The sequence below is a fragment of the Eschrichtius robustus genome, chromosome 21 (assembly GCF_028021215.1).
Source record: "Eschrichtius robustus isolate mEscRob2 chromosome 21, mEscRob2.pri, whole genome shotgun sequence".
Lineage (NCBI taxonomy): Eukaryota > Metazoa > Chordata > Mammalia > Artiodactyla > Eschrichtiidae > Eschrichtius > Eschrichtius robustus.
The window spans coordinates 22,520,332-22,541,724 of record NC_090844.1 but is presented as its reverse complement, the minus strand read 5'-3'; the positions used below and the strand labels follow the sequence as shown (position 1 = coordinate 22,541,724).

The following is a 21,393-nucleotide window of genomic DNA, read 5'->3' as shown; positions in this document are numbered from 1 at the left end:
GGCCTGAGCTGCACTGAGGTAGTTGGCCTAGGGAAGTATAACGCTAGATTTCTCTTTTCTTATTTTGATTTACAAAAGAAATGCAATGTTTTGGAAAATCCTTAGTCACCAGGCCACTTGTTTTGAAAAGTTCTTGTTAAAAAAGATCTAAGCACCGTGTCAGAGAGGTCACCTGTTTGTTTCATTTGAGATAAATGGGTTGAGTGATAAGAGAGGCTTTCCGAAACTCAAAGAAGGCCCATGACGCAGCCTACATGTCTGTCAGGTGTGAGTCTTTGCCTACTTTCTGCAACGACTTTACTGCCAGCACCTGACAGCCAGGCTTCCTCATCCTTAACAAGGGAACTCCGTGGAATGTTCTTGGCCTTGAGTAAGTTTCTTCTTGCGGGATATTTATCTATGCTCTCGTTCTTTTCCACCAACATGACATCTAAACCAGGAGAGCTGACTGCTCCTGAGGTTGGATAATGTGTGGCCTACGGATGTAAGATGTGGAGGTGAGGACAGAGGTCCACAGCGAGATTCTAGTGCTTTGCTATCCATTTCAGTATTTGAAAGGATGCTGTGTGTTTTTAAATTGGAAGAGTGCATCTTGGTGAGTTGAACTTGGGCCGCGTGTGATTTTTCATGAAATATCCTACTCTCCAAATTATTCAAGGTCACTCTTAAGAATAATTAGAAAGCAACCCAGAGCAGTAGGCAGAGAATTGGTAGATGATCTTTTATATATTTGATCCCTTTCATTCACTCAGTTGCTCAGCACCCTGCCGCTTCTCCCTAGTCAAGTGCCTTTTGTCCTTGTTTAATTTCTTACACACTCTTAACCTCTCTGAAGCCCTCAGTGAATTTTGCCTTGTTCTGTGGCTGTTTGTGTAGGTCATAATATCTCTTTGATTAGCTTGTTCACTTGCTTCCTCCAAGCAAGAAACATGCCTGAGGCTTTGTGGCTTCTGTAAGAGCCTCTCAACTGTCTGCTGGATGATTGGTCTTAGTGAGAAATCTCTTTTTTGTTTTCTTTGATAGTCACATACTCTGTCAGATTCCCAGGTGGTACTCTTGTAGTCATCTCGCTTTGTCCTGTGTCCCAGCTTCCCTCCCCCACACTTGTCCCTCTGGTGTTCTCTTCGTGACTGTATTGCTGGCCTTGCCCTTGAATGGGCCCTTCACTTTGACCACTGAAGCAAAGCAAAATTCTTGCCTTGTTCTATCTCAGTTTTAGATTTGAGCATGACCTAGTTGCTCAGATTGAATTAGTCATTGTTTTTAATTTTGCAAAGGTTATTAAATATCTTTTTGGTTTGGCTTTCTTAATACTGATGCCACTCGGCTTTTGTTTTTGTGGAGAGTCCTCTTTGAACTCTCTTGGGCTTTGTTTCATAGAAACATCAAAACCTTCATCATGCAGTGGACGAAAGAAACTCCCTGCATAACAGAATTCAAAGACTTGAAAGGCCTTTGGAGTGTTCAGATTATTTTGAATATTAGGTGCCTCTTCTTTAAACTCTAGAATAAACTCTCAAGTCCATCCCTGCACAAGTTTAGAATTTCCTAGAGAAAGTATTTTTTAATTTGTTAACAGACATTTTGTGTCATCCTCTGCCACCTGCTTGTCTTATCCTCCAGGAAACCTCACCTATTTTAGTTCTTACTCATTTTCTTCATCTGAACACCTAGAACATGTATAGGGTGTACTTCACAGGGTTGTTCTGAGCATTAGGTGAGAGACTGTGTCAGGGAAAGCAGTTACCCCCCGTGTCTGGAGGAAGTGAGGGGCTTCTGCTCCGTGTACCAGAGGGGGGCCGTGGTGGGGAGGGCCGATATGGGAGTGAACATTTCTGGTTGATTTCTCCCTTCACCCACCAACTTGTTTCTCTCCATGGGAGTCTGTTTTGATTAAGGATCTGACCACCCATCAGGGAGCTTTTTTTTTTTTTTTTTTTTTTAAATGCAGGGGACCAGTAGTGCTGGTCTCATCTTTTGCCCTCTCTCGTCTGCTGCAGCCGAGGCCCTCCTGGGCCCGGGGCTGGAGAGGAGAGTTGTTTGCGTTTCAGGCTCTGCTTGGGGCAGGCCCAGCCAGGTCTCTGTTCCCCTGGTTCAGCTGCTCTGATTGCAAAACCAGGTGTCAGGTTGCTGTCAGGTTTACTGTCCTCTGGGGGCTGGCTACCTTCACTTCAGTGGGGAGGGCTGTGGAGGCCTTATTTTGGCCTGCCTTCCCCAGACCTGCTCCGGCACTCCTGAAGCTGACCCTTGGATCCCCATTTAGTGCTTCGAGTCTGCACGGCCTGTAGAACCCAGAGTGATTGACAGACATCTCAGACAGCCACAGAATACGTACGATGACATGTCTTTCTTGAACCACCAAGACCCTCTCCGTGAAAGGTGTGGCAGTTTGCTCTGCGGTTGTACCCTCACTTCTCTGAGTTCTGATGTCTCATGTGATGGCACATCGCACCCTGGATGGTGCCTGGCACAGGGCCGAGAAGGTAGAAGGGACTCAAAGCGGATTGGTTATTTTTCAAGAACTCAAGAAATTCTAGTGTTTCTTAATTGATTCCTTGGCAGAGTGGGTTTTTTTAGGTTGCTTGTGATGTATTTTATCTCAAAGTGTGTACTTTAAGAGAAGCGTGTATAATTTTCCCATGGGATTTTTCTGCCACATCAATCCTGCCCTCTGTGTACATCCTCCTGACTCTTACAGAGATGGGGCAGGAGTGGGCGAGGGGCAGCTTATCAGGATGAAGGTGAGTGAAGCGTGGAAGTTGGCTACAGAAAGCTTCCACCACCTGACATCACAGTCGCTCTCCTTGAGGCAGTGGGCACTGCCCTCCCTCCTGTCTCATAGCTCTTTCTTTCTTTCTTTTTTCTTTTTCTTTTATTTTTTTTGGAATTTTGGAATTTTGTTTTTTGTATACAGCAGGTTCTTATTCGTTATCCACTTTATACATATTAGTGTGTACATGTCAATCCCAATCTCCCAATTCATCACACCATTCCCGCCTCCCCCCCCACCCCCCGCACTGGCCACTTTCCCCCCTTGGTGTTCATACGTTTGTTGTCTACATCTGTGTCTCTATTTCTGGCCTGCAAACCGGTTCATCTGTACCATTTTTCTAGGTTCCACATATATGCGTTAATATACGATATTTGTTTTTTCTGACTTACTTCACTCTGTATGACAGTCTCTAGATCCATCCACGTCTCAACAAGTGACCCAATTTCGTTCCTTTTTATGGCTGAGTGATATTCCATTGTATATAGGTACCAAATCTTCTTTATCCATTCATCTGTCGATGGGCATTTAGGTTGCTTCCATGACCTGGCTATTGTAAATAGTGCTGCAATGAACATTGGGGTGCATGTGTCTTTTGGAATTATGGTTTTCTCGGGGTACATGCCCAGTAGTGGGATTGCTGGGTCATACGGTAATTCTAGTTTTAGTTTTTTTTTTTTTTAATAAATTTATTTATTTTTATTTATTATTTTTGGCTGCGTTGGGTATTCGTTGCTGCACACGGTCTTTCTCTAGTTGCGGCGAGTGGGGGCTACTCTTCGTTGTGGTGCGCGGGCTTCTCATTGCTGTGGCTTCTCTTGTTGCAGAGCACAGGCTCTAGGCGCGCAGGCTTCAGTAGTTGGGGCTCACAGGCACTAGAGCGCAGGCTCAGTAGTTGTGGCACACAGGCTTAGTTGCTCCGCGGCATGTGGGATCCTCCCCGACCAGGGCTCACACCCGTGTCCCCTGCACTGGCAGGCGGATTCTTAACCACTGCGCCGCCAGGGAAGCCCTAGTTTTAGTTTTTTAAGAAACCTTCATACTGTTCTCCATAGTGGCTGTATCAATTTACATTCCCACCAACGGTGCAAGAGGATTCCCTTTTCTCCACACCCTCTCCAGCATTTGTTGTTTGTAGATTTTCTGATGATGCCCATTCTGACTGGTGTGAGGTGATACCTCATTGTAGTTTTGATTTGCATTTCTCTAATAATTAGTGATGTTGAGCAGCTTTTCATGTGCTTCTTGGCCATCTGTATGTCTTCTTTGGAGAAATGTCTATTTAGGTCTTCTGCCCATTTTTGGATTGGGTTGTTTGTTTTTTTAATATTGAGCTGCATGAGCTGTTTATATATTTTGGAGATTAATCCTTTGTCCGTTGATTCGTTTGCAAATATTTTCTCCCATTCTGAGGGTTTTCTTTTCATCTTGTTTGTAGTTTCCTTTGCTTTGCAAAAGCTTTTAAGTTTCATTAGGTCCCATTTGTTTATTTTTGTTTTTATTTCCATTACTTTGGGAGGTGGATCAGAAAAGACCTTTCTGTGATTTATGTCAAAGAGTGTTCTTCCTAAGTTTTCCTCTAAGAGTTTTATAGTGTCCAGTCTTACATTTAGGTCTCTAATCCATCTGGAGTTTATTTGTTTATGGTGTTAGGGAGTGTTCTAATTTCATTCTTTTACATGTAGCTGTCCACTTTTCCCAGCACCACTTATTGAAGAGACTGTCTTTTCTCCATTGTATATCCTTGCCTCCTTTGTCATAGATTAGTTGACCATAGGTGTATGGGTTTATCTCTGGGCTTTCTATTCTCTTCCATTGATCTATATTTCTGTTTTTGTGCCAGTACCATATTGTATTGATTACTGTAGCTTTGTAGTATAGTCGGAAGTCAGGAAGTCTGATTCCTCCAGCTCCATTTTTTTCCCTCAAGACTGCTTTGGCTATTCGGGGTCTTTTGTGTCTCCATACAAATTTTAAGATTGTTTGTTCTAGTTCTGTAAAAAATGCCATTGGTAATTTATCTGTAGATTGCTTTGGGTAGTATAGTCATTTTCACAATATTGATTCTTCCAATCCAAGAACATGGTATATCTCTCCATCTGTTTGTATCATCTTTAATTTCTTTCAGCAGTGTCTTATAGTTTTCTGCATACAGGTCTTTTGTCTCCCTAGGTAGGTTTATTCTTGGTATTCCATTCTTTTTGTTGCAATGGTAAATGGGAGTGTTTCCTTAATTTCTCTTTCAGATTTTTCATCATTAGTGTATAGGAATGCAAGAGATTCCTGTGCATTAATTTTGTATCTTGCTACTTTACCAAATTCATTGGTTAGCTCTAGTAGTTGTCTGCTGGCATCTTTAGGATTCTCTATGTATAGTATCATGTCATCTGCAAACACTGACAGCTTTACTTCTTTTCCGATTTGGATTCCTTTTATTTCTTTTTCTTCTCTGATTGCTGTGGCTAACACTTCCAAAACTATGTTGAATAATAGTGGTGAGAGTGGGCAACCTTGTCTTGTTCCTGATCTTAGTGGAAATGGTTTCAGTTTTTCACCATTGAGGACAATGTTGGCTGTGGGTTTGTCATATATGGCCTTTATTATGTTGAGGTAGGTTCCCTCTATGCCCACTTTCTGGAGAGTTTTTATCATAAATGGGTGTTGAATTTTGTCAAAAGCTTTTTCTGCATCTATTGAGATGATCATATGGTTTTTATTCTTCAATTTGTTACTATGGTGTGTCACATTGATTGATTTGTGTATATTGAAGAATCCTTGCATCCCTGGGATAAATCCCACTTGATCATGGTGTATGATCCTTTTAATATGTTGTTGGATTCTGTTTGCTAGTATTTTGTTGAGGATTTTTGCATCTATATTCATCAGTGATATTGGTCTGTAATTTTCTTTTTTTGTAGTATCTTTGTCTGGTTTTGGTATCAGCGTGTTAGTGGCCTCATAGAATGAGTTTGGGAGTGTTCCTTCCTCTGCAATTTTTTGGAGGAGTTTAAGAAGGATGGGTGTTAGCTGTTCTCTAAATGTTTGATAGAATTCACCTGTGAAGCCATCCTGAACTTTTGTTCTGAACTTTTGTTTGTTGGAAGATTTTTAATCACTGTTTCAATTTCATTACTTGTGATTGGTCTGTTCATATTTTCTATTTCTTCCTGGTTCAGTCTTGGAAGGTTATACCTTTCTAAGAATTTGTCCATTTCTTCCAGGTTGTCCATTTTACTGGCATAGATTTGCTTGTAGTAGTCTCTTAGGATGCTTTATATTTCTGCAGTGTCTGTTGTAACTTCTCCTTTTTCATTGCTAATTTTATTGAGTTCAGTCCTCTCCCTCTTTTTCTTGGTGAGTCTGGCTAATGGTTTATCAATTTTGTTTATCTTCTCAAAGAACCAGCTTTTAGTTTTTTTGATCTTTGCTATTGTTTTCTTTGTTTCTATTTCATTTATTTCTGCTCTGTTCTTTATGATTTCTTTCCTTCTACTAACTTTGGGTTTTGTTTGTTCTTCTTTCTCTAGTTCCTTTAGAGGTAAGGTTAGATTGTTTATTTGAGATTTTTCTTGTTTCTTGAGGTAGGCTTGTATTGCTATAAAGTTCCCTCTTAGCACTGCTTTTGCTGCATCCCATAGGTTTTGGATCATTGTGTTTTCGTTGTAATTTGTCTCTAGGTATTTTTTGCTTTCCTCTTTGATTTCTTCAGTGATCTCTTGGTTATTTAGTAACATATAGTTTAGCCTCCATGTGTTTGTGTTTTTTACGTTTTTTCCCCTGTAATTGATTTCTAATTGCATAACGTCGTGGTCAGAAAAGATGTTTGAAATGATTTCAATTTTCGTAAATTTACTGGGGCTTGATTTGTGACCCAAGATGTGATCTATCCTGGAGAATGTTCCATGGGCACTTGAGAAGAAAGTGTAATCTGCTATTTTTGGATGGAATGTCCTATAAATATCAATTAAATTGATCTGGTCTGCTGTGTCATTTAAAGCTTGTGTTTCCTTATTAATTTTCTGTTTGGATGATCTGTCCGTTGGTGTAAGTGAGGTGTTCAAGTCCCCCACTATTGTTGTGATTTCCTCTTTTATAGCTGTTAGCAGTTGCCTTATGTATTGAGGTGCTTCTATGTTGGGTGCATATATATTTATAATTGTTATATCTTCTTCTTGGATTCATCTGTTGATCATTATGTAGTGTCCTTCCTTGTCTCTTTTTTTAATAAATTAATTTATTTATTTATTTTTGGCTGTGTTGGGTCGTCATTGCTGTGCGCGGGCTTTCTCTAGTTGCGGCGAGCGGGGGCTATTCTTTGTTGCAGTGCATGGGTTTCTCATTGCAGTGGCTTCTCTTTTTGTGGAGCATGGGCTCTAGGCATGTGGGCTTCAGTAGTTGTGGCACGTGGGCTCAGTAGTTGTGGCTCGTGGGCTCTAGAGCTCAGGTTCAGTAGTTGTGGCGCACGGGCTTAGTTGCTCCGCGGCATGTGGGATCTTCCCAAACCAGGGCTCGAACCCGTGTCCCCTGTATTGGCAGGCAGATTCTTAACCACTGCACTACCAGGGAAGTCCCCTTCCTTGTCTCTTGTAACATTCTTTATTTTAAAGTCTATTTTACCTGATATGAGTATTGCAACTCCAGCTTTCTTTTGATTTCCATTTTCATGGAATATCTTTTTCCATCCCCTCACTTTCAGTCTGTACGTGTCCCTAGGTCTGAAGTGGGTCTTTTGTAGACAGCATATATACAGGTCTTGTTTTTGTATCCATTCAGCCCGTCTTTGTCTTTTGGCTGGGGCATTTAATCCATTTACATTCAAGGTTATTATTGATATGCATGTTCCTGTTAACCATTTTCTTAATTGTTTTGGGATTGTTTTTGTAGGTCCTCTTCTTCTCTTGTGTTTCCCACTTAGAGAAGTTCCTCTAGCATTTGTTGTAGAGCTGGTTTGATGGTGCTGAATTCTCTTAGCTTTTGCTTGTCTGTAAAGCTTTTGATTTCTCCATCAAATCTAAATGAGATCCTTGCCGGGTAGAGTAATCTTGGTTGTAGGTTCTTCCCTTTCATCACTTTAAGTGTGTCATGCCACTCCCTTCTGGCTTGTAGAGTTTCTGCTGAGAAATCAGCTGTTAACCTTATGGAAGTTCCCTTATATGTTATTTGTTGTTTTTCCCTTGTTGCTTTCAATAATTTTTCTTTGTCTTTAATTTTTGTTAGTTTGGTTACTGTGTGTCTCGGCATGTTTCTCCTTGGGTTATCCTGCCTGGGACTCTCTGCGCTTCCTGAACTTGGGTGGCTATTTCCTTTCCCATGTTAGGGAAGTTTTCGTCTATAAGCTCTTCAAATATTTTCTCTGGTCCTTTCTCTCTCTCTCTTCCTTCTGGGACCCCTATAATGCGAATGTTGTTGCATTTAATGTTGTCCCAGAGGTCTCTTAGGCTGTCTTCATTTCTTTTCATTCTTTTTTCTTTATTCGGTTCCACGTCATAGCTCTTTCTTTCTAACTAGCCCCCTACCCTTCCTTGACATTGGCCTTAAGAAGCGGGAAAGTATAAATGGTAAGGAGAGTGAAGGTCTGATGGTGGCGATGCAGGAAAGAACGTGTTTTCTGTGGTGTGTCCCAGCTGTTTTGCCTTCTTCCAAGTACTGTTGCTTTCCAGAAGCTCCTTCCAGGTTTCTTGCTGGTTTGAGTTCAGGAGAGACCATAGAAGAGTTGCTGGCCGGAACGAAGGCAGCAATGGTTCATGTGTGCTATACTCTATGGTAACAACTCCCAGACACCACTGCCAGCGGGCCTGACTTATTCATGGAGAGGGAGGAGAAAACATTTTCAGTTATTTTTATCTTTGGTGCAGAATGCAAGAAAACATTTTCTCATTTTTCCTTCCTCGACCTAATCTCTTAGCTGCAAATAGTGATGCCTTGTTTCTTAAAGGGTAAATTAGCAAAAAAACCATCAGCAAACTTCTTTCTCTTTAGCTGTCGGTTTACAGAAGGCAAGGAATACTGAAGGAGAAAGAAAGTGGGAGTGGGGAGCATGGGAGCAGGGGAGAGGCATTCGGGTCCTGGTGAGGTACTGCGGTGGGTTTGCATAGGCTTTGCGAGCCTGGAGCCTGTTTTACCGCCTCAGGAAGGAACTTCCTGCCCGGGACTGGCAGTCCTAGGCACCCGGGCTGTCCCAGCTGTTTCCTTCACTTTTGCAAATCTGTGCACAAGGGTGCTTAGGAGAAGGGAGAGGAGGAAAGGAAGTTGTGTTAAGTTGTGTAAGTTGTCGTGTTAAGTTGTATCAAGACTGCTCTTTGAGGGTTCCCTGTTTTGTGCCTGCCTTTCTGCTTTTTGGGTGGGGTGGCTTACCAAGTCTAGCCCTGCTGCTTTTGCTTCTTCCTCCTCTTCCTCCTTGTTATCCAGGTGAAATTCACATACATGAAATTAACCTTTAAAAAAAATTATTTATTTATTTATTTATTTATTTATTTTTGGCTGTGTTGGGTCTTCGTTTCTGTGCGAGGGCTTTCTCTAGTTGTGGCAAGCGGGGGCCACTCTTCATCGTGGTGCGCGGGCCTCTCACTATCGCGGCCTCTCCCGTTGCGGAGCACAGGCTCCAGACGCGCAGGCTCAGTAATTGTGGCTCACGGGCCTAGTTGCTCCGCGGCATGTGGGATCTTCCCAGACCAGGGCTCGAACCCGTGTCCCCTGCATTGGCAGGCAGATTCTCAACCACTGCGCCACCAGGGAAGCCCAACCATATTTTTTTAATGTGAAGGTTTTTTTTTTTTTATGAGTAACATAGGCAAAATTAAAGTCAAAATTTTATTTAAAGAATTCGCATGTTATGATTCCCTCCACTGCCAATCACCTTAGTTCCTCAATGTTTGAGTCATAATCTTCAAGGTAGCCCTTTTAAAGAGAACTTTTGCTCAGACCACAGTTGTTATATTAGTAAGTCCACAATTCTATTTAGTTGGGATTCTTTGATCTCCACTTGAATATGGAGATGCTTCAAAAATTCCCCACCTGTAATCTTTGGGTTCCAATTTCTTCAAGCAATTTACTTTAGGGCCCTGGAAGTTAAACTGTAGGAAGTACATTGCTATTTTGGCAGATGATCTAAAATATATTGTTCCTTCATCATTTCTAATATTGAAAAGTTTTGTGACATCCAGTTTTCACTCACGGCCCTAGCAAAACACGTTACAGGTCTCCTTGTCACCACTGCAATAAACTTACTGTGATGGAAACAAAACCTATGTCTCAGTGTGGCCACATCAGTAATATCTGGACACCGTGCACAACAGTTCCCATTTGCATCTAGAATGAGGCTTGAAATGAACCATTTTACAGTGAACAGTTCCCTGGCATTTAGTGTACTCACAGTGCTATGCAGCCACAACTGTAAGTCAGGTGCTTCTGGAGGGAAGGAGCCAATGAGGTTGGTGGTTTCTTCCTGGGGCGAATGTTCTGGAATTCTTTTGCCAGACTCTTTGTGGCAACTTTCCTTCTAAGACATGACTTGAGAAGGGATTTTTAAGCTAGGCCTTGAGATGCCACGTTGATGAACGTCTTTTAGCACAGCTGCCATGAGAATCCTCTTCCTTAGTGTTGATGAGAGGACAGAAAGTAGGACATGGAGACTTCTGGTCTGTGCCGTGCATATGTGATTTAATGGGGGGCTGACACACAAAGGACATGTAGGAGAGAAGCACAAATAAGTACTGTGTAATTACTGTCTTCTGTACAGTGCTTTTTTCCCATATAGATTTTGACTAGAGTTCTGGAATGATTGGCAAGGCCATAGGCAGGTATGAGGGTTAAGGGGATGGGGTTGCATTGATTCAAAATTAGGTTGTTACCAGATTAGACAGACGAGTGTACCATACGTCTATGAGCTGGATGCTGTCATCAATCACTGCTGAGTACCTTCTGTAAACAGAAGACTGTACCAAACTGGGATTTTTAGGAGAATAAAATAAAATACCTGGCCATGGTCATGAGGAGCTGAGATGGGATTTTGGTTGATGTAATTGTTGACTCTTGTACATATGGAATCTGACTGTATATAGAGAAATTCATTGCATGTTTGAGGAATGACTGGAAAAAACTGGCTTTTGATTTTCTAGAAGAAAATGTGGTCATATGGAAAAAAAATCAGGTATAATTTTGAATTTGCTTGACATAGTCATTCTTTTCAGTTATTTACAGTTTAGATCATTTGTTTGCAAGAAATCTGAGGCAGATCTCGAGAGGATGCTGAAAAAGGAAAAGGCATTGTTTCTGAGGATTTCTCAAAACTTCCAAAACTAATCAGCCTTTTAAGAGGAGGGAAATGCCTCCTCTTCAGGAATCTTTTACATTTTTCAGAGTCATTTTTGGATTTGCTTCTGTTTTGAGAGGGATTGCCGTCAGCAGTGATTTCTGAACCCCAAAGACTGCATGACCACTGCCTCCAAAGACAGTCTAAATTAAATCGGGTACTGCCATATTAAAAAGATATGGCTGCTACTTAGAGATGTCTTTGTTGAGGGACACTTTGTTGGGGTGGTTTACTATTCTTAGCATATTAAATGTTGAGAGAATTAAAGAGTTAATTTTCTTGGATCCTCCCCACTCCTAAAATGAAGCGTGTGATCTTAACATTGTATTAGTACTGTGTTACAGTAATAGTGAATTTGGAGGTAGTAGAACACGCCTCCCTTTCTTTCTTTCTTTCTTTCTTTCTTTCTTTCTTTCTTTCTTTTCATTTTTGAAAAGAGGATGTTTAAAAAGAAAGGTAATGGAGAAGAAAAATATAAAATCAAAAAAATATTTCTCCTAGGTACTGTTGTTTTATCAACTTTATTACTGTTTCCATGAGATTCTTATTTTTCATGCCATAGCGGTTATTATTGTATTAATCATCACATCAGTCATTCTAAGGGTATAGGGTTGGGAGAAAACATGATAATCGGTGACACTGTTGAGTTCCTGTCATGTTCTAGAGACAGTGCTAAGTGCTTCTTATGGGTGATCTCGCTGAATCCTCCCAGCAACCCTAGGGGGTCGATGTTGTCATTGTCCTGACTTTCAGGGGGAGAAATTGAGTATCAGAAAGTTAAGTGAGTCCCCCAGAATTCGAACACTCTGGGATTTCAGCCCCGACCCTCCGCTCCTACCCACTGTCCTGCTCTGCCCCTCGGGGTCAGGTTGCCCACTACCCTCCAGGATACACAAACTCACCTCTGTCCCCCTCTTTCCTAGATGTCCATTCTGTGTCACTGCCTGCTGTTCACTGTCTCAGTGTTGGGCATACAGGCTCTGGTAAGGCATGGGACCTGCCCACGCAGAGGTCAGCAGAGGTCATGGTCAGGTGCCAGCGAGAGGTATGGTCTCAGAGAGGGGTTCCTGAAAGGGCTGCATTGCAACTGAGTGTGATTTCCAGTCCCAGCCAATCGCGTGGAGAAGTGGGGAAGGGTATTTCAAATTAGAATATCTCTTAAAAAGGCGGAGGGCGTTCAGATAGATCACCAGGCCATGCCTGGGGATGGGTGTGTGTGCACGAAAGCAGTTAGCAGTCGTCATAAAGAAGAGGCTTCTCGATGGTAAGTATCATTTATGGACTGGTCAGAGTTTGCCAGTGGCCACTGCTGGCCCATGAACTAGAGTTTTGGGAGCACTGTCCTAGCTCATTCCTTGTCCATCAGGCAGGGCTCTGTCGAGACCATGGAGGGGATTTACGGCTCGGAGAGCTGAAGGGTAGTTTCAGATGATTTGCTCAGACTCACGATCAAGTTACTGTCGGGCTGACAGAGCACCTGTCCTGTGTGATCCCCGGCTAAGTGTGCCCCTGGTCCGGTTCTCTGCGTCTGAGTCCAGAGAGAACACGCACGTTGGCTGCTCCCCCAGCCAGATGGCTGCATGCTTCTGTGATCGCTAGGAATGTATCCAGAACATCGATTTTCCTGACTTGAAATCTTACCATAACAGATCCTGCAATAAAGGCGAATTTAGCTGTAACACAATTAGCATTTTATTGTGGACTAAGTTTCCCTGTCTTTACTTTGGGCTTTCTTGTGACACCACAGACTGACTGCAAATACTGTTTTTTTAATTAATTTTGCACCGATGGAACAGCATATTTTATGCACTTTATTTGTTTGGACTCCACTTACCACGCTGTGATGGTGTTTTCTTGCACCTTTCATCATATCACCATTGGAGTTTGTCTTCCCCTGCCTCTCAATTTATCAAAATATACTTAGTTACATTTTAATTGAAATCCTAGGAGGTGCAAGATATTAAAAAACTTTGTTTTGTTTATATTTGCTTAATATTTTGACTTGAAACACTTGGAATTTTGTGTTGCATTTTAAAATGGAAGCATTATAATATAGTGGTTATTTGCAAGGGCTCTTGAGATTCTGCTGGATTCGAATCCCTGTTCCACTTGTTAGCTGTGTGACTTTGGATGTCATAATAGTTTTTGTCTCATAGGCTGGCCCTGCATGTTGAGTTAATACAAGTGAAATGCTTTGAACAATGCTTGACGCATGGCAGGGGTCCCTTAGGTATTAGCTGCTGCTGCTGCTGTTTCTACCATTATTCCAGAAAGCACAAGTCTAAAGATCTATTTGGAAATCTGATAAGCTTATGGATAAAAGTCTTTTTTCATAGGAGTATAGTACAGTGTGATTCCTATTCGTGAATACCTTATGCTTTTTTCAAAATGCATTTTTCCCATTATTAAAACATTTACAAACTTGGAGTATAAAGGGGAAAAATACTCATAGTTGGTATCTAACATAATTACACATTTTGCTCTATTTCTTTTCAGTTTTTTTTCCCTTTAAGTTTAGGTTTATTAAAATGTGATAATCATATTGTATAAATAATTAAAAAAATTTTTAACCTAAGTTACCATGAGTATGGTTTCAATTATTAGTAGCTACACAGTAATTATAAATGCTTGCATAATAGTACGTCAAGGAAATTTTTACCTTTGTTTATTTAAACATTAGACACTTGAGTAGTTTCAAGTTTTGTTGTTATGAGTAATTCTGTGATGACTGTACTTCTCTATAAAAGCTCTTATTTGGGCAGTAATCCTAGAAACAGACTCATTGAGTCAAAGGCAAAGAATGTCTAAGGTTCAGTACATGCTTCTGTTGCTTTTCATTTGAGGAACATTGTGCTACCTGCATAGGATGCTAGAATGATTTCACTGCATTTCCTCAGCATTGGGTATCATCTTAAAAATGCACTAACAATGAATGGAAAACAATATATCACTGATAGATGAAATTTTAATTAGGGAACATGCATGTTTTCCTCTATGAATGTTGCCTAATTGTGTTGCTTCTTTTGTGAATTGTCTGATCATGTCTTTTGGGATCGTCTTATTGGTATTTTTTTTTAATCACAGTGATTTCTTATAATCATAGATTTCAGTTTACATTAACACTTTATATATGAAAGATGATAACCTTTTGACTATCAAACTGTCAGGGAGGGGAACACTTCCCTCTACCCATTTTGGTTCTTTTGGCTGGTCTAATAATTAAGTTGACACAAGGCAGATTAAGAGGAGGAAAAAAACAAATTTAATTTCATATGGATGGGGGTGCTAAAGATAGGGGACCTAAGAACTGACCAAAGCAGGCTGTTTATATACCTTTTAGACAAAGAAACAATAAATTTGTGAAGAACTGACAAGATAAACTTAGGCTTGGGTACTAATTAATGAAGAAACTAAGCAGAGTTTGTTTATACAGCCTTCTCTACCTTGAGCTCCCTATCTCTGGCGATAAGAATATCTCTTTACCTACTGGTACAGGAAGGGTACCTTTCACCCGACCCGGGAGATTTATTTCCTACTTTCGGGGTCGGGGGGGGACAAAGGAGGGTCAGAGTGTCCTTCTTGTAGTGGCTGTTTAACTTTAATTCAAAATAATATGTCAAAGTGGCATATTTTGGGGTGGCCTGCCCTGAACCCCATCATCCTTAACGTGTTTTTGCCTTTTCGATGTTTAAAAAACTTATGATGTTCTGAAGTTTTAAATTTCATTTGATACAATGTATTGATAGCTTCCCTTGTGATTGAATGAAATACCATTATTATTTTTCTAAATACAGAGAAGTAACAGAAGGGATCACACAGTGAACCATAATTCTCTACCCATATAACGTCTACTGACCATAAAAGAGTGATACCTGTACGTGGATGGTATATTCAAAAGCAAAAGCCCCTCTCAGCCCCCTCCCCGAGGCCCCTTTCTCCTCAGTAAATTGTTTCTTGTTATTGCTTTCAAGGAAAATAAAACATGTATTTGCAGATATTTTAAACTGAAAGAGATCATGCTGTAGTCACTGCTCTGCACCTTGCTTTTGATCACGTAAAATATATTTTGGAGATATTTCCATATGAGCAGTTATAAACCTATTGTGTGTGTGTACATACACATATAGCATAATATTCTACCAATGGATGTACTGTTTAGTTAGTCCTATATTGACAGACCTTTGATTCTTTCCAGATTATTTTATAGATTTTAAACTAAGTTCTCCACCTTCCAGAATTTTGAGAAATAATCAATTTTATTTCCCTCAGGGTTGGTGACCCCTCTTTGTGCTCAGGACACTGTCGAGATGCAGTTAGAAAAAGACAAATCTCTGAGTCAAATGGTGGGACTTAAAAAGGGGCTTGGGAATGATAAAAGCTTAACTCTGTCATTTAAAATAAGGGTAATCTTTTTAATTGGCTTCTGTGATGCCTAGTGGAATACCATTGTTTGCAGCATAATTATGCATTTCCCAGTTTAATTCATCCATTATAACATGATGTAATGTTTAGACACAGCAATAATTACAAATCTCGCATGTCTGCAGATAAATATACCACTGATCAAAATAAGACAGTGGCAGCACGAATAGTGCTGTGTCCATGGGGGACATTAATGAAAAATAATTGATAATGAACCGTATCTCATTGGCTCAATTTCTACATTGCTTGGTAGAAACATGCCTTTCTATCCCAACTGTCATGTAGAGGCCGGTCCACCTGTGCCAGCGGGGCCGTTTTCATTTCTGCCCTGTAACTAGCCCCAGAGTTCCACACCATTGTATTTTCTAGATACAGCTTGGTGTGTTATGCACAGATGTGCCCTGGATATTTTATCCTGGGACCAGTAGGGGTCAAAATTTAAGAGATTATCCGGAACTGTCTGCTTCTCTGTGTGTGTGTCATGAATAAAGAATGGGTCTAACCCAGCCCACTAAATGTGTTTGACCTGGAAGAACAGTAAACAATTAAATCCTGGTAGAGTGGCTTGTTTGTTTAAAAGCTACTTAGTTGTGTATTTTGCTTAAAGCAAACAAAATCATCATCAGTCAGGTTCTTGGAGAAAAGAGATTGTTCACAGGGTCCAATGAAGTGTTTGGTCTTTAAAATCCTCCTTCTTATAGTAAATGTCCAAACTGGTTCAGACAGCATGGAGGGAAAGAGGAAGCCACGTTTTCTGAACATGTTATTAAAGCAAATATTGGCGGGGATGATCTTGACTCACCTTAGCTGTACATCGACATGGCATAGCTGAGGTGCCTTTGATCCAGGGGGCTTGTTACAGGTGAATCACATGGGGAAGAGCTGAAAAGAGAGATGGGAATTTTCTAGAACGCTGTGATGCCCCAAACAGCTCACTGGTCTGCTGAGAGCTGGGCCATTTCGTGTCCAGGTTACAGAAACAAAAAATGAGATGCAAAGCCCCTGTAGGAGGATGCATCTGTCCCCTTTGCTGACACTGCTCACCCCCAGATGGCTAGTGAGTGGCACGGCCCTGGTTGTGCCCCCCTCTAGTCTGGGGCAGGTGTTCTTTTGAATTTCTTTCTTTTATTAAGCCTCTGCGACTATGTATGCCTTCTCCCCTCCCCGAGAAAAACACACATGCTCACCCTCTGGTTACTGTATAATATAATGTGCATTCTCACTGGCTAGTACCTTGTTTCCATCTTTTTATTCTTAGTGTAGGGAGAAGGAAAATTCACTAGTTTTCTGTTTGGTCATTTCAGGAATTTGCCTTTGGGGCTCTTGGACCAGGCTTTCCTGTAGCCACACAGAGCTTATCGGGTCTGTGTTAGCCTCTCAACCACTTCTTGAAAACTGTTGATGCCGCTGAGCCTTGACTGTGTGACAGGGCGCAGCATTAAAATCTCACCCAAATAGCAGGGATGGTGGCGTCTTGTTGATTACCAGGGCTGTTACAATTTTTTTGCTGAGCCAAAAAAAACAGGTGACTGTTTCCAGGAATTGAAAAGCTGCTGCACACCCGGCCCCAGGTGTTCCATGAAGGTTGGATCACTCATGTCATCCCTTTTTACAGTCCATAAATCTTCTGATTTATTTTGCCATCTGGGATCCAAGACATGTTTATTTGTGGGGGGATTTCCATTGAAATCAGAGCCCGCTGTCAAGCAGGAGAAAGCATCAGGAATTAGAATGGTGTACATTGTTCTTTGTTAGAAAAGAACCCTCGTTCTTTGCTTGTAGACAAATATTTGCTTTTGCAGAATCTAGTGGTGTGTCGGTGCCTTTGTTCGCATCCATGCAACAAGCACGCTCTCTCGCCTTCTAAGGACTCAGGCGTACACCGGGCGCAATTTGATAATGCTTGGAATCTGGGTGTGTGCTACTTAAAGTACGAATACCTTTCTGCTTCCTACTCCTCTGACTTAGCTAATTTCTGTAATGGGACAGATCTTTATCCCAAGGAGTCTACATAGTTTCCTACGGAGGGTGATATTGGAAAAAATGTCCCTTTAACTATAGCTGGAGATGAATATTGCCATGCGGCTTTCTTGTGTTATGCTAAACCAGCATCAGAGCAAGAGGCCTTACATCTTTTATCTTTCCCAGCCAGTGGATTAGGGAGGAAAGAAGCCTGGATCTCTGGGAAGCCACCCTGAACCTCAGTTTCTTCATCTGTGGATGAGGAGAAATAATTCTGACACTTCCTAAGCATTCGCTCTTGCTGTCACAGCCTCCTCAGATGTTATGAGTATTAAATGAATTCATGCACGCCAAGGGTCCAGAGTAGTTTTTACCACATAGTATTGGGTTGGCCAAAAAGTTCGTTCAGGGTTTTTGTTAAGATGTTATGAAAAACCCGAATGAACTTTTTGGCCAGCCCACTAAATGTTAGCTCAGGATCCCTGTTTCCAGGGGCGGAACACTGAGGAACGGGAGGGCTGAGGAACTTGGTTGGGTACATGCAGTACGTGGCAGGGCCCAGGCTGTCCTCCAGAACCTACATTCTCTGCCACCACCCTATACTGTCTCTCAGGAGGATGATAGCTTTCCACCTGCCATAAACGCGTGGTTGGTGGAGTGAAAAATGGAATAACATGTGTGAAAGACGTGTGTTTAACTCTGCAGTGATGGACTGTAAGCGTTAACTGGGAATCTACAATGACGACAGGGCAGGTGATGGGGAGTCTGGGGTGAACAGGCCTTGATCCCAGGAAGCTGCAGTTTAGGGAAGTGGTGCACACAGTCAATGTACAGTTGCAGTGCTGTGTAATAAATGCCAAGTTAAAAGATCTCCAGGGGCCAGGAGAGGCCTGAGGAGGGGAGCTCTCTGGAGCCCCATGGGTGGGGTTGGATGGATGGGAGCAGGTCTCTAGCTGAGTGGAGGTGATGCTAGAGGACTTTCTGCAAAGCATCAGGTCCACTGAAGTGCGATGGAGTTGGGATGGGGAAGGGGGTCGTACAGATTATCAGGAGCCAGTTCTTTTACTTATCAGTGCACATGCCATGTCAATATTTTTTAGCCTATCTACCTGATTAGCTAAAATTCTTGGCAGAATTCTTGGCAGCATGATATAAAGCTAAAATATTTTTATTTGATTTGATGATTTTTTTTCCCCTAGGGTGAGAAGGACATATTGAAGGGTCAAATGGGGGAAGTGTCAAGTGTACCTTTTGTAAGACCACTCAGGGCAGCAGCATGGAAGATGGACGTGAATGGAGTGGGAATAGAGTCAGGGGATCACTCTGAGGTCATTCAGACGTTATATGATACGGGACCCCAGGCAAGTCCCTAGGAATGAAGGAGACAGTCCAGGATGTTAATGAGGGCCTCTCCGCCTGGCTGGGAGATCTTGGGCGATCTTGGGCAAGCTAAGTACGTCTCTGGGCCTCACTTTCCCGTCAAGCTAAGTACCTCTCGGGACCTCACTTTCCTGGCATGTCTCTTTGATTTGGGTGTATGGGATGGGATGGATTTTAACCACAGTGAGAAGAAAACTGGGGCGTTTATTTTTAAAACAGAAAGCAGAAGTGATTTGATAAGATTAATTTCAGCAGAACTGATATATGTTGCCTGCTGGCTTAATAGTTTTATTAGGGCTGTTTAGTCACCCTCCCTATGATGGAAACCAAGTGAATTCTAGTAGATTTGTAGTCTTAGGTTTGTAAGTAATGTCATGTGCAGAGGAGTAAATTTCCCCATTTGTTCCTCAATTTGGAAGGATCGTGTAGAAATCAGCTACTTTAAAAGTATCCAGCAACCTTTCACCACTTTAAAATATTGAAAGGATAAGTGATGCTGATGGTGGCTGGCTGTGCATCATGAATTATGGATGCGGCGTGCCCTGGAGCTCTTTATGGCTGTGCATAACGAATCATCTTTTGTTCTAGCTTATTTTCATTGGGGTGCTTGTAAAAGAAGAGGTCAAAGCAAATGCATTAAAGAGATCTGTTTGGTGCAGGATGATCGTTTTTTGCCATCCTGTTCTGTTAGTTGCTTTTGTTGGCGCTTTGTTTATTCATTATCAAATTGGTCCGCAGTAGGGTGGGATCTGGGGACAGTGGCGGAGGACCCCCTGTGGAGTTAACAGCTGTGGGTCAGGCTAATGATAGAGCAGGGGGCTCGCACACCCCTTGTTGGTTCCCTGCATCTCTAAAGCAATTCTCTTCCTGCCCCCTTCTTTCTCTGAGCTGCACCCTCTTTAAATTCTTCAAGGCAGTGGGCCGCCACGAAGTAAAAACGGGTTTATGCTCCGTATAAAAGCAGGTGAGGCCTTAAGTACTTTATAACCTGATAATAGTAAAATAAAGTAAATTGGAATAAATTATTCACATGCCCATGATCTTTTCTCCCACTAATTTTCTCTAGACTCTCAATGCAATTAGAGAGGATTAAAAAAACATGAAACACAGCAGAAAATTAGTTTGTGCTCTTTTTTCCCCTCCCCTCCCCTCCCCTGGCCAAGATGCCTTTAGAATCTGAGTATGCTATCAAAGGTACCATTTAAATTTCATACATGAAGTCATAATGACTGTAAGTGGAAGCTGGTGGTCACATTGCTTATTTTGGTCATTCGTATCTCCTTTCTATAGTGAAAGCGCTACCTACTTTGTGAGGGCGGAGCCTCCCAGACACAGATATCAGGCCTGGCTCATCTAGAATCAATTAGAAAAGGTCTACCCACTGCATTTCATTTGTGGTTAGGTGAGCTGTCTCATCCGCCCTAAGATGATCGTGTGTGGGGTGCTCAGAGGCAAACATCGAAATAGTTGGGAGTGGCTCCAGATTGAGGCTCCAAGGCCCATGGCCGCCTCTGGACGTGCACATCTACCGAGGGCTGGTCCGTGTATTCATCGGAGTTCCAATGTAGTCATAGTTGCAAAATGTTGGGGCTATTCTGATTTCAGTGGTTAATTACGGTTTTAGCTCATACTAAAATTAAAAAAAAAATCTTTGCAGGAAAAAGTATTTAACTGTTTGTCTATAGTATTAACTAAAAGACACAACACAGTGCTCATGCAATGTAGAGAAATGGGATAACGCCTGGAGGTTACACATAGGCAGAAATTTGTCTGGATACGCATCCACTTAATCCTGTATTCATTCAGCAGAAATTCACGGAGGCCTCCCAGCAAGGGCCGGGCACCAGGGGACTTCCAGCAGGAATCACGCTCGGAGCCTGTCCTCAAGGACCTTGGTCCAGAAAGGGAGATGAGGCTTGGGCACCACTACGAGACATTGTAAAATGGGTCTAGACCCTGTGCCGTGAGAATTCAGTAGAGAAAGAGACTCCTTCCAACTGAGTGGGTCATGGAGAAACTAGAATTCCACTTACAGGTGGTGGGAAAGGCATTTGTGAACAAAGAATTTACAAATGGTCTTTTTTTCTTCTAGAGAGATCATCAATCAAATCCCTGGGCTTTTAATCTGTTAGCTAAAAAAGTGCAGTAATTCATAATTTTTGAATTACTATTAGCCCGTTCTCATGTAATGATACTTTACATCGCTTTTCAAATCCTGGGATTGAAATAATAATAAAAGAGTAGGAACATTGATTATTTAAATTTTTTTTCTATGCGATACATACAGGGGACATGATGTACCTCCTTTTATTTTTACGCTAGTTTTGGAACATTTCTTTTCTTTGCTATCCTAGGAACAGTTAAAGGCATACTTCCAGTAGTGTGAGATTACATTTTTAATTTGTGCTATAAACGTGGAACGATTTATATGGTGAAGAATTCAGTGGGTCTACCTACACTATTAACCATTGTGATTTTAATAAACCATAGCCTTTGTTTAATTGTGATTTTAATAAACCGTAGCCTTTGTTTAATTGCATTCTCTGCT

General features: G+C 41.7%; 1 protein-coding gene and 1 non-coding gene across 6 annotated transcripts in view; one reads left to right on the top strand and one right to left on the bottom strand.

The window, feature by feature from the left end:
* MFHAS1 (multifunctional ROCO family signaling regulator 1) overlaps positions 1–21,393 on the top strand; it is a 125,695-nt gene that overhangs the window by 5,707 nt on the left and 98,595 nt on the right. The gene's annotated exons all lie outside the window — the stretch shown is intronic.
* On the bottom strand, positions 9,957–10,091 carry LOC137756135 (small nucleolar RNA SNORA1). The gene has a single exon (XR_011072191.1). It is a non-coding gene; the product is annotated as a small nucleolar RNA SNORA1 (small nucleolar RNA).